Below are 13,598 nucleotides of genomic sequence, written 5' to 3' on the forward strand. Positions count from 1 at the left end.
AGCTGGAGCCTGCAACCACGCAGCCAGCATGGTTGGGACATGCACCACTGAACTCAGAAGGGCAGCAAAATTGCTTGGGTGGCATCCCAAATAGCAGCCACAGCAGAGAAAGATCAACTGATGGGCAACCAGGGTATGGGATGGGGGGACAGGAGACAGGCAGGAGAGGTAAGCAGTGCTATGCCAGGTTACCCTTAGTTAGCTGCCTGCCTCATGGAGCTAGCCACATAGTCCTAGCCACCTTCCCACTCTTCAGAGAAAGGCTGAAAAACAAAGCAGTGCCCCACTACAGTGGCAATTGTCACAAATGGCCAAGCCATTACTTGTTCTTTGGCTGCAAGGGAATTTGGTCAAGCTACACAGATCATTCAGTTCACTTCCACTTATCCTTATATTAACTTTTTCTGTGAGGCCAAAAATTCCCCTTTTGCCTGCTTATTTGCAATTTTCCAAACAAACCCTTTATCCTTCTCCGAAGCTGTAGTCTTAACATTTGCCCTGCTCCCAAAAGTTAAATTGGGAGCTAATTGGATAGTTTTCTCCTTCATTAAAACTGAAAGGAAACATTAAAAAAAAAAAAAGGCAACTCTTCAGGGTGAATCAGCAAGTGGTATCAGGCAACACCTTAATCCTTAATCTTCGTTCACGAAGCCTAGCCATGAGTGAGTGAATCAGGCAACAATCAGTAATAGGTACACCTCCCAGAGTAATTGCAATGGGGGAAAAAAATAATCAAGGAGTGATATATTGGCATATTACAAAGGGACAGAGGCACGTTACAAAGACTGAGCAGCACAGGAACAAGAAGACTCAGTTGGGCATGCTAATGGGAAATGGTTATTGCAAGACAACTTTGCAATTTTGTGATGAGTGCAAAACTAGTGCAGAGTGGGCAGGTGGGAAATAAAAGGGAATCTCAACTCAAATAGACAGGAAAGAAAGCAGATCCTAGCAGCTGAATAACCTGGACCGAGTTCACACCCAACTCTAGGAGTGTGAAGTACCTAAATACCATAGGAAAGGTCCTTGAGCTTGTCCTCATGAGTAAGGAAAAAAAAAAAAGCTCTCTCATGAAAGCAATGATCACACATGCCCCACCACTCTGTGACCTCTGCAAAGTCACCTTAGAAAGCCTCACAATCCCCTCAGTGCCATTCCACACTCAGCACAGGAAGAGGGTGTGATGAGCCATGACAGCCACTGCCAGGTATCACCTTCCACTTGGGCTCCAGCTGCAGGTCTCAGTAATTTTGACTCTCCTAAGCTCTCTCATGATACCAGGCTGCATCTGCCACTACTACAAGCACAGAGCAGAGATGCCTGCCTGCCTGCCCCTGTCCTCCCCCATCCACATCTTGTGGTTTATCACAGGAGAGGGACAGACCCAGGAGATGGAAAGAGAGATCTCTGGCTACACACAGAGAAAAGGCAGAGAGTCAGGACTGATTGCTCCTCATCCCTCAGACCTTCCCTTTGCCTCATACATGACACAAAGTCTCTCCCTGTCACCCTCTGGGGGTGGCTCACTTGAGAGGAATGCTTTTAGACTCTGAAAACCTCCCAGAAAGATGGACAAACAGCCTGTCATACCAACAGTAAGATCCTGCAGGGAACAGGACCAGGTAGGCTGTCTGGGATGAACAACTCCTGGCTCACATGCATCTCAGGATGGCTCTGATCAGATCCCGTTCTGTCATTTCTCCCGAAGCCATGGACCTGACCCTACCTTCCTGCCAAATTCCCAGGCAGAAGGTGGCCAAGACAAAAGCTCCCATCTCAACTGTTCCTGCCTCTACTTGCTCCAGCTCTGGAGCTGGTCCCCTCTGCAAGCTGAGACACGTGCCTGGGCTCAGGCACCAGCGCCTCCCCAGAGAAAGCATGTTGCTGCCGCAGTCCATGAGCTTCTGTGCCACTGCCCAGGCCAAGGACTAAGATAGAGCCCCCCATTCAGGCCAGGAGGCTCATTAAAAATGAGAACATTAACCCTATATTGCTCTACACAAGGAGAAATCTTTGTGATTTTTGTCTTGCTCTGCCACATTTTTCTTGTGCTCCTGCAGCCCCAACCCACAGTCCTGCATCACCTGCAATTCTGAGGCCTGGCAGGACCCATGAAACAGCAGGGAGAGGGTAAGGGTTAGGGATGCCTGCCAGAAAGAATAGGCTGCAGGAGGCGAAGGAGGACCTGACGAGGGGTGCATGCATCTCGCAGCTGAGTTCTGCTTGTGCCGTGGGTGGGTGGCTGCCCTCGCACCTGCAGCAGGAGGGGCCAGTGACAGGGTGGATGGTGGGCACCTCCTCGCCCCCCCATGCCGCCATGGAGCACAAAAAGGGATGTCACAGGAGCAGCATTTCACTTGCCTTCCCTCTGCGTATCACTGCTCCAAACCATCCGCTAACCAAGAGCTTATCTCCAGGAAGCGGGCTTAGCAGGGAGGAAGTAATTTTCCGCGATGGGGGAGAAACACACCCGATTCAGGAGCGCCCCCAGCCCTGGCCTGCCCATCCCACCCCCTCTGGGGTGCGGGGATAGAAAGAGCGCCCATTGCCCGGGGACCGCGGGTACCACCCCGCAGTGATACCTCCGCCGCCACCGCGAGGGCGCCGGGGCCGCTTCCCCTTCCCCTGCCCTTCCACCCCAACGCCGCGCGGAGCCTCGGGTGGACAGGCTTCCCCCTCGGGTCCTGGCAGGGCCCTGCCAGTCTCCCCGGGCAGGACTGGGCATCGGCGCCAGCCACCGGGAACAAAGGCGCTAAGTTGCGCGGCGCCAGCGAGGAGCGAGCCGGGGGTGCGCCCGCTGCGCTGTCCCTGCGCGGCTCCCCCCTGCCCGCCCCTCGTACTCACCGGCTGAGCGGCGCCTGCGGCCGGGGTCCTCTTCTGCTGTCAGCGCTCAGCCTCGAGCTTTGGCAGTTAGAGCAGGAAGGAAGTTGGTGAAGAGAGGAAAAAAAAAATAACACTCACACGCAGAAAAAAAAAAAAAAAAAAGAAAGCGCGGCAGCAGCCCACTCGCAGAGGAAGCGCTGCGCGGCCCCGCATGCTGCGGCGCCTGCCCCGCTTTGTCTGCGCTCCCGCCCGCTCGGCGCCGCGCTGCGCTCTTTTTGCTCAGAGGTGCACAGGGCTTTGTCTGCGGAGCTGAGCCCGGCCAGGGACGCGAGAGTGCTCCCCGTGCACGGCTCCGGGCTCTCGGTGAGGGCTGCTGTGCCTGGGAGCGAGAGGGGGGGATGTCTTTGTTTTTCGCCGCTGGCTTTTGCTTTGTTTATTTTCCTGGTGTAATTAAGGTCGATTTCAAAAGCTGGCCCTGATTTATACCAAATAAAATATGCGGAGAATCAGGCTGTGTATTCCTGCATACGTGGGAAGATAAGGGGTAGTACAAATGGAGGTCATTATGAATCTCATTTTTCCTGCTACCTGCTGCACTTAATCAGTTTATTGTTCCCAACTCCCACCCATTCTCACACAAGCAGTTTCAAAGATCAGCTACCTTAGGAAGAACAAGCTCTCATTTCCCAGGGTTGCTTAAATGATCCAAAAGATTGTATACCGCTTCCTTTCTGAAATACCAGCAGATTTCTTCTTTCTTTTCCACTCCCGCAGTTCCCACTTAGTTAGTTCTTCAGTCACATAAATCCTTCGCATACACAGTCCTCGGTGTACAACAAATTAGATCACTGGTTTGCAACCGACAAATCTGGACCTGCAATGACTGATACACTGCTTTTAATGCACTTACAGAAGCAAAATAAGCAAAGCAAATCTATTGTCCATGGGCCTAAATTCACTACCCGTCCATTAGAAAACATTTATTGTACACAAATTTTTAAAGGTTGCAAACAACTGAGTAAAAGGGCTCTTCTTTGTGGATAAACAGATCTCAGAGGAAGGGGACTGATTCTCCCAGCCTGACATTGCTTTCATTTAGGCTATGGGTTGCACAATGATTCTTAGCTCATGCATTTCAAGGGACAAACAGAGCATATGTCTGTCTGACAGTGGATTTCCATTTAGCAGGGGCTACAGCCGGAGAAGCGTTTTAAGCTTCCATGAATTAGTTTCACGACCAAGAGAAATCATTTTGTTCTCTCCTGCTCTTTTTCACTCCTACACTAACCCTCCCCATGGGCTAGCACAAGAGAACTGAGTTGAATACAGCAGTGAGATGAGTTTAAACAGCACTGGGCAGAAACATGTAAGCAAATGCATAATTATACACCAGTGAGTTGTCAATCCAGATAGGTTTCCCAATATTTGTTCATAACAGACAAATGGGCTAAACCTTTATGCCAGCACCAGGGAAGTGGCTGTGTGGGATAGGGATGAGGAAAGGGCAGAGCAAATTCTTTCAACTACAGTGCCACTTCATGGTGGCTCATATTGTTCATGTGAACAGTCCTGGCCTGAGAAAGCTGTGAAGAATTGGATATAACTGTGGGGAGCTTTGAGAAAGCCACTGAGTCTTGTACATCAACTGCTTGTCTTGGGCTTCTTTGCTGTCTGGACTAACACACTGACTTTAGCAAACTTCCCAGTTCATACTGGGAGACCAGAAAATTGTTTAGATGGGAGGAGGTGTGGGTTGAGATCCCTGTTCACTCATGGCTTGGCTTGAAATTTCCTTGGGTTTAGCAGCTGTGTAGAGCGAAACCAGTACAATCATAACTAGCATTATGGTGATCATTCTTGCTGAGGCATAGTTGAGATTAGCTTGGTCTCTTTTGTGGGTTTCTTTCTAATTAAGCACCAGACTGCATGTGCCTTTCTGTAGCTATTTACACACTATTTCTAAATGCGTGTGAGCATAAATCAAGACCAGTATATCCACAAATATGCATAAAGGCATAGAAGTGTATAGCTGTGTGCCACCGTATGTATATACCTTCAGCCTATATGGGCATGTGTGCCTAGCATGCAGGGGAAATAGATTTTAGTCCTAGATTAGAAATTAGTCAGCATGTAATCAGGGGCAAATCATGCCATTGCTCTGTGCTTCATCTTCCTATTGGTAAGCAATGTGAGAAAGAGCTGTAGATGTTGGATATGTACCATGCGGAGCAGATGGGAACTTAGAAGCCAGTCATCATCCTTTGGGTCAGCATATCCAGCATCCTGCTGGGGAACCACGTCACTGCTCTGCTGGAAGAAAGGAAGGTTTTGAACCACGATGGAGCAGAACATCACTGAAAGCAAATCTCTACAACCTAGTATTTAATCTCTGACAAACTGATGCCATGCAATGAAGATCATCTCTTGGCAGACATTGTCCAACCACAGCCAATTCCTTTTTCTATGACAGAAGGAGGCGAGGACAACAGCTAGAGTGTGCCTGCTTTGTTGCAAAAAACATGGTAAAGTCTCAAATATGTTCTTAGTTGGAAAATAATATGTTCTACTTAAAATATTATGATTCGGTCTTACTTATTTTTACCCCACTGATCACAATTAGTTGACCAAATTAATACGTCTGATAAACCACTAATGTCTAAGCTTATTTCAAAAAGCTTATGCAAATTTTTAAAAACATATCCTTCAACTACACAGCCTTTATTCTCAGCAGTCATATATATCTGTAGTGCCTTATTGGAAACAACAAACCTTGACTTTTTTTAAAACTGTAAGATTAAAAAGAACTAGGTATGGCATTTTTTCCTGTTTGAATTTGGATTGCAGCCATAATCAGTCCAGTATTTCTGGATTTGAATTTTTTACAGTGGTGGTATATTGCAGCTTTGTGCTGCTAAATGTCATCGCCATCTTCTGTTGAACAGGTGACTGCATTTGAGGAACAGAATTATTTTACAGCCTTTAGAAGCGACTAGTTCAGAAAAACTTCACCTGTTAGAATCTTGTACTTTCACTTACTTGTAATTTCCAAAACTGACTAATTTGGAGTGAAATTTCCCAGGCTGGAAGCTCTGAGGGGAAAAATCAGAAGAGATTTCAGTACAGGTAGGGAATCCATTTTTGTAATTTTAAGAGGATCAACAGTATAATATTTTTTAATGCTGCTCTTGTAAACTGGTTCATTTTGGAACTACTAATTTGCATTTTCTCTAAACTCAATACATAGTGTTATTAACTTAGATTCCTCTTTAATGAATCCTGACATTGTCATGAGTTTTGCCTCCTCCTCAAGCTTTTTATAGTCTCCAGAAAGGCTACAGGTGATATGCTGGGAAGACAACCTCACTGTGCAGCAAATTCATGTCAACAGGTGCTGCAAGGTAAGTGTCAGTTTTGGCCCCTAGCTGATGTCCCCAGATGGTGTCCCTCACTACACACAGAGATCCTCTTCCCTGCAGAGATAGGAGGAGGTAATCCGCTCCTGAGACAGTCACGAGGTGATAAGAACGGGGGAAGGTGACAGATCAGGGAGCTCAGACACAAAACCTTTCTCTGCCGTAGGAGGGGGCATTCACTGCATCACGAGGTGCCACCCAACTCCTTGGTAATCTCAGCATTGCCTTCTCTGCCTCCCATTTAGGTGAGATAAATGGGAATACAGACAATGAAGCATGAATTCTCTCCGTTTGAATAACACAGGCACATGTTGTCCCATGACTGGCTTTAAAAGTCAGCATCCTAAGGTTGATCGTGCTGTGCCTAGAACAAATGGTGCCCGTTTTCTTCTTACTCTGTGCCACTCACTCCTCTTAAAGTGCTGCAAAGGAGTGTGCAGCTGATGGGGTGGGAAGGGAGGAAAGGGATGGAGGCTAGACACAGTGCCAGGCAAGGGAGCCAATATTCAGCAGGGAAAGGAAGGAGGGAGAAGACACTTTGAGGTGCCAACACAGAGCCCCTGGTAACGGTTTAGCTGGGGTTCCCAACCCCAGTCCAATGGGAATCCCTTCAAACCACCCAGCCACAGTACTTGAAGGCTCTCAGATGGATGAAGAGCTGACCCATGAAAAAATGACTGTGTGCTCCATCTCTCCAGCTCCTCCAGAAGTGATTTCTTTGGAAGACGGAGGGAAGATTGAAGATTTAATAGTTGTCTAAGCAGCTTTCAGGCCTGTTAAAGCGCTAATCTCATAACACCCATCTCAAGCCTGAAGGTGTGCAAAGATTTCACATGTCACTCCTGAGGAAGCAAAGAAACAAGACAGAGGAAGGAAAAGGATTTGGTTGGGGGTGAGAGAGTAGGGGCAAAACAGAGCCAGTTTCCTCCAGAGGCTAACCTGAGAAAGGTTAAAGATGGACAGAGCAGCTCAATGAAGGAGAGGGAGAGCTAAGCAGCTGGAAGGGGGTGAGTGAGAGGACAGGGGAAAAAGGTGCCTGCCATCAGGGAGCAGGGGTGTCTTCTCTGCGTCCCCTGCACTCCAGAGCCCCACAGAGGGGAAAGCAGCTTTTGCTCTCCATCCCTCAGTAGATGCCATGGCAGAAGTCAGCATTATCCAGGGGACGTGTCCTAGAAAAGTCACCCACCAGAGCTGGATTTGAAAGAGGACTGGATTATTTTAGGACCTCTCAGAAAACAGGTGGTTATGTAAGGTCAAATCTCAGCAAGTGTAATCAAATCTCATTTCTAAGCTGATCACAAGTCAGGGTGTTAGGAGGTAGTTATTCAAGCGCTCCTCCCTGCATTATGACTTTCCTCTGAAACAGCCAGATCCGAAGCTGGGATTAAATTAGGAAGAGAGCTGTGCCATCCTCTCCTCCTCTGCTGACCTTAGGAAATCTTCCTTACCAGCTGCACCATGCCGTTCCTGTGCTAAACACTACTCTTGACAGGGAACTTGATTTTATGCTGGAATTCATGTCTCCTTGTCAGGCTGTGTCCAGACTCCAGCTAGCTCATGGGTGCCTTATGTGCCTTGGTGCCTTACCAAGGCAGTGCTCAGGGCGTGCTGCTTGCAGCTATATAACCTCTCTCTGAAGCCATGAGACAGTAATTACCAGCATCTCTGTGGCAACATTTTTCTTTTATTGCACTTGTGCTGTTCCCATATTATTGCTCTCACAGCCTTGCCTCTGTAAACCCCCACAACCTTATTATGGCAGATTCTCATGGAAGAGCTGGTGAGAGAATTGCTCTTCCTCCCACTCCTTTTTTTTTCTTGTTTTGTAAATTTTAGTATATAAAAGAGGAAAAAAAATGTGGTGCTCAACAAAAGAGCCAACGGCTATTTAAATTCTCAGTAAATATTATCCAATATTATATATTCACAGAAGCTCAATAAGCAATGAATGTGCAGCATTTACCCATGATGAGCGTTCTCCTCCCAGAGCTAATAGAATCACAACCAGGAATAACCAATAGGAGTTTAAATGGGTCTTGATGAAAAGTATATCACATAAGGGAAAACATGGTGAGAAATCATCATATTCATCATTTGCACTGTCATAACCTGCTGCACTGGAGAGAGGTCTCAGAGGAGGATGGTCCTATTGGACTCCATCATTGCCCTTCCCAGCTGGCCAGTGGGGAAATTTTCCCTTTTTCACTCTGTCCTCTTCCTTTGTTTTCATTTTTCTCTAGAAATGACTTTCACCGTTACATTCAAAGCATTCTCTCAGCTATCAGTGTGCCACAAATAAATCTTTGTTTATACAAATCTGCCAGAACACCCTTTGTGCAACACGTGCATGCCCCACATGCAATGATGGCTACTAAACAGTTCACTTAATCTATGATGTGTTTATGATGCTTGACTGGACTAGCAAGCAAGCTGTAATTCCAGGTTCTTGACACAAAAATATTGTTAGTGGCCTCCCAGTAAGAAGCTTGAATGCATTTTATAAAGATGTGTACCTCCAGTGGAAAGCAAGAGTGTAGAGGATCTAAATTAAACGAAGAGGTTGGAATCTGCCAGTGAAAGGCCATTAAAAACAAAACCAAAACCAAACAAACAAGCAAACAAACAAACAACATTAAGCTCTACACATTTGCAAGATCCTGAGGGGTGGGCAGAAGGCTTAGTACTTGCAATACACCTGAGTAATAAAAGGAGAAGATAAATTTTTTAAAAAATTGATTCAGATTTTCATCCTCTGGCTTTTCTCCTTCCACAGTTATTTCCATCAGGGATCTGCTATCACATGGCAGCTAGAGCATTTAGCATCTGTGTGTCTAGGAGGTGAGCAGCCACCCAAGAGACAAGATAATGGAGCAGGAAGAGCTGCCTCCTCTGCCCATTAGTCAAATGTTCCCAAGGAGAGTGTGAGATGCTCCCCAGAAGCAATCATTTCTTTTTGAAAGCCTCAGCTGTTACATGAAAAAAATCTTAATAATGGTGACAAAGAGCTGAACTGGATGAGATTGCACAGCAGTGCTTTTTTGTGGTAGGAGTAGGAAAGAAGAATATGTCTGTTGTGTGATGTGAAAGTCATAGGAAAAGATGTGTCCCCTTAAGAAGAAGAAAGAAACATTTTACCAAAATGTTTAGAAAGTCTTCCTTTATTGGGCTGCTGGTTACCAAGGAGAAATAATTGATCTTTCAAAAAAAAAAAAAAAAAAAAAAAAAAAGATGAGAAAAGGAGCTGTCAGGAAAGAGGACATCTGGAGCTGACTTGTGTACAGTTTCTTCTTCTTAACCCAGAAGAAGAAAGGTCTAGAATTGTCTGATTTCTATGATTTCTATTTAAATGAAAAGATACTCTTGAAGTCTTTTTTTTTTTTAACAAGGCAGTATTACTTCTGTGTTTTGTTCAATGTATGATCATTTTAGAGAGTGCTAATGGGCTATTTAATCACTGTTCACAGGTATATGGCATGTCATTCATACAGAAGGAATCAATTACGGAAAAACAAAAATCTAAATAAGACCCTTGAGACAATACTGTGGAAGCTGTGTGATTCAGGTACATTTTTAAGAGCAACCACATGCTCTGATTTATGGCAGTCACATAGATAACAAAATTAACTGTCTGGGTTTGATAAAAGAAGGGGAAAATGTAAGTTTTGGTTCAGTATAATAATGTTGAGCTTGTTCTGTAAATGTCATTCAGGAGCAAAAATAATCTTACAAAAGAAAAAGAAGATATTTTAATTGTGGGCAGAGTAAAAACAAGAAAGAAAGCATGCTTTCTAAAATGTTCTAACAAACTCAGTCCCACTGTGTCATTACCAACAGCCTGGATGTAGACATTAAGCAAAGTTAGTGCATGGAAAGGATCCTCACTAATGATACTGCTTTCTCATGGGACAACTCTGCAATGAGTGGGGGATACTCTTAAACAATGAATCACAAAGCAGTTATAAAGGACTGAGCTTTTTGTGCTGCATGGCTAAGCACATCAGTCCCCACAGCAGATGTCTGGGTGTCTGAGTCTCATCTGCAGGTCTATCAACTTTCTGTGAATCAGCTTCTGTATTTACAAATAAGGATGATGAAAGCTTCATTCTCTCTTTCAAGATCTGAAGGTGAAAAGTGTTATCTAAAAAAAAAAAAAGAAAAATCTTTCTGATTTTCATTTTATTTATCCCAATCAGGGAAAAGTTCCTATAAGTTAATAAAATCATACTAACATGGCAGTCTTGTGAGTGTGAGATGGTAAGACTCAGCTATCTGTTCCAGGAAAGGCTAGATTCACTACTCAGAAGAAAATTTAACTCTCTGGTAACTAATGAAGTGTATGACAGACCACACAATTTTATATCATCTGATGTAAAAAGCCTAAGAATGTCCTAAAGCATTCGGGCATGAAAGCCTGGATCCTGTAATGATGTTATGACATTCACAAGTAGAGCATCCTTGACTGAATCAGAAAAGCAGGGTCTTCTTTTTTCTTGAAGAAATCTTCACAATGGCCATTTGGCTTGAGGACTTAGTCATCCCCAGCGCTGCCTAGTTTCCAGCACAGACAGGGCCATTGCTCATAGTTCAGCAAAACCTTATGGCTTGATTTATATTTCCTCAAAGGACCCTTTTCTCCAGGTTGATCACGGAAATCTCTCTCTAGAGCCCTGGCAGTGGAAAAACAGACCTCAGGCTCTTTAATCTCTACCCCATTGCCAGAGCAGCCTCCAGGGCATGAGTAGAAATGAATATTGAGACCAGGCTCTTCTGCAAGCCGAGCTCCAGAACACTGAATGTAACTGTTTATCCAGCAGCAGGCACAGACTCCGAAAGTCAGCACACCCAGTTTATTGCAGGCTGTTACAGATACTTAATCCTGACACCAAAATAGCTGTGTATGATTTCCTGAAGGAGAAACAATAAAACTCTCAATGAGGATGCCTTCTCTGCATCTTTGATGGGCTGATTTGCATGTATTCCAACAACTAAATATCTATACCAGGCAAAGCCCAATCCTCTGTATCTGTTTCTCTTTTTTTCACTAGCATGAACAGCATACAGCTTAGAAACATGATCGGCACTGGGGGAGGAGGATTACAGCATGCAAGTCTTCTTCTGCAGGTACCTTACTGCACCGACTTTCTCTGATCTTCTACAAGACCAATAAACAATCTAACTCTAAATCCAGGTCCTACAATGGTCCTTTCACCAGAGATCCAGAGGCAGTTGGTATGCTGCCTATCTGCAGCAGAGAAACCAAGGTTTAATTGCAGATGCCTGGTTAATTCTCTGCTCATTTCCAGTCAGGTGTATCTGTGTGGCAACTGATAAAGCTTTATCAATAAGGCACAAAGTATCCCAAGTATCTGGCACAAGCTTGTAGAGATACATTTCAAAACAGTTATTGTGGCCCATGCCAGCCACAGCCCTCATCAACTGCATCCCTGAGTCTGTGCCTCAGCTGGGATTTCCTCCCACAGTCCCATGAGCTCAGCCAGCCTCTGGAAAAATCACTATCTTGTAAACTTGTGTTTTCTTTGTCATTCAAGTGAGCTGCTATTTCTGGTATAACTACAGTTTCCATGGCTACGCCAGCTCATAAATAGCGTCAGAAACCTTGGAGATGTTTTTTTAAGTGATTCCTTGGAATAGGGAATAATCTGGCCAGAGGTGACAAAGCTCATGAGTTTTCCTTTGAGACCACAAGGAGTGCAATCCTGCTAACCCCTTGGACTCCCTGGCTTCTGGTACAGCTCTGATCTGGATCAGATGGCAACTATCGTGTCCAAAAAGGACGGCACTGGCTTTCCTGGGGCCAAGGGAGGAAAAGCCTCAGCAGGGAGGGACAGAGATCAGGTACTCAGTCCTTGACTAGGATTTGTAATCCATCTGGTGTGGAAGCCAGGTGTGAGCATGAAGCGGGTGCCTGTTGCTCTGAAAAGAAGCTGGGCACCCACATTTGCAAAGCAAATACCACCTACTTTGTGAGGGGAAAGGAGAGAGAGAGGATGTATGGAGAGAGGCCTGATAATAAGAACATGGTAAGTGGGGCCCTTTAGGGAGTTTCTGTCATGCTTTTTCAGTGGCAAAAAAATAGCTTCATGTGACACCATGGAAATTTTTTTCCCACACGTCAGCTTTTGTTAAAGAGAAATGAGACAGATTTCATTGGGAAAACAGGAGAACAAAAGGAGTGTTTTGAAAACAAACAGCCTGAACATGTGTAAATTTTTAAGGTTCAGAAAAGAGGAGCAGAGATGATTTCCCCAGCAACGCTACCTACATAGAAGGCAGAAAGGGAGGAGGAACACCCGGAAACCTGGCTGCAGCAGATGGAGGCATGGGAATGAGCAGCCGGGATGGGAGTGCAGTCTGCTGCCAGCAGGCTGCACCTCTTTATATCCACACAAGCAGGTCCCTGCCCACAGTAATCACTTCTGCTGTCAGAAGAGGCTGAGTGCAATCAATCTCCAAGCATTTGTATACAAGCTGTAGTCATCACAGGGAAGAGAGGATGCCAACACGATGCTGCCCCCGTCCTCTTTCCTGTGCCCAGAAATTACTGCACAGGCTTCTGAAAGCTCTGTAATCATCTTCAAACACGTGGGAATGTGTGTTTGCTCCTTCTCTGCTAGATTGAAAACTCTCGGCTGCATCTAGGATTTACTTCCCAGCTTCTCAGTTCCCACTCAAGGGGTAGGACCTTATTGATTTTTTTAATGTAAGCTAAGAGTCTCACTGAAGGATTTATCTTGTCTAACTTCAACCATCTGAAAGGCCACAGGCCTCAGCTCAGCACCAGCGCAGTGCTGGACTGCTGCCCACTGCCAGGGTCTGTCACGTCAGAGAGAGCCTGTCCCTTCTTGGTCACACACAGTCATACCCCTGGCTGGCATGGCTGCTCCAAAATTCCCTCCTCCAGCCTCACCCGAGGATAAATCCCATCCATCATACACAAACCCACACTTTGGTTTCCTTCTACCCCTTGTAGCTCTGATGCTACTAGTGCTACTCCCTTTTCTGGGACCATTTTCAACCCTGCCAGCCCTGATCTCATGTTGTGAGCTGGATGGTCAACGAGGGTAAGTGAGAGGTGCTTTGCCAGAACCAAGGGCACCACAGGATTGTTAACCCTGTCACTATGCCTCAAGCCAGACAGTTACAGTCCATGACTGAGATGCTGCTACAGCTGAGGATGATCTTCCAGCACCTTTTTGCTGGACTCTGGATCTTCTCTTTTCATTCTGACTCTTTCTCCGCTGACTATTTCTACGTCTCTGACACTGATCTCTCAGGCAATTATAAAAGGCTATTAAAATACATTGGAGGTGCAAAGCACTCAATAAAATAGTGTGCATTACC

The sequence above is a fragment of the Pipra filicauda genome, unplaced genomic scaffold (assembly GCF_003945595.2).
Source record: "Pipra filicauda isolate LSUMZ 115617 unplaced genomic scaffold, ASM394559v2 scaffold334_size1588553_pilon, whole genome shotgun sequence".
In the NCBI taxonomy this organism is placed as follows: domain Eukaryota; kingdom Metazoa; phylum Chordata; class Aves; order Passeriformes; family Pipridae; genus Pipra; species Pipra filicauda.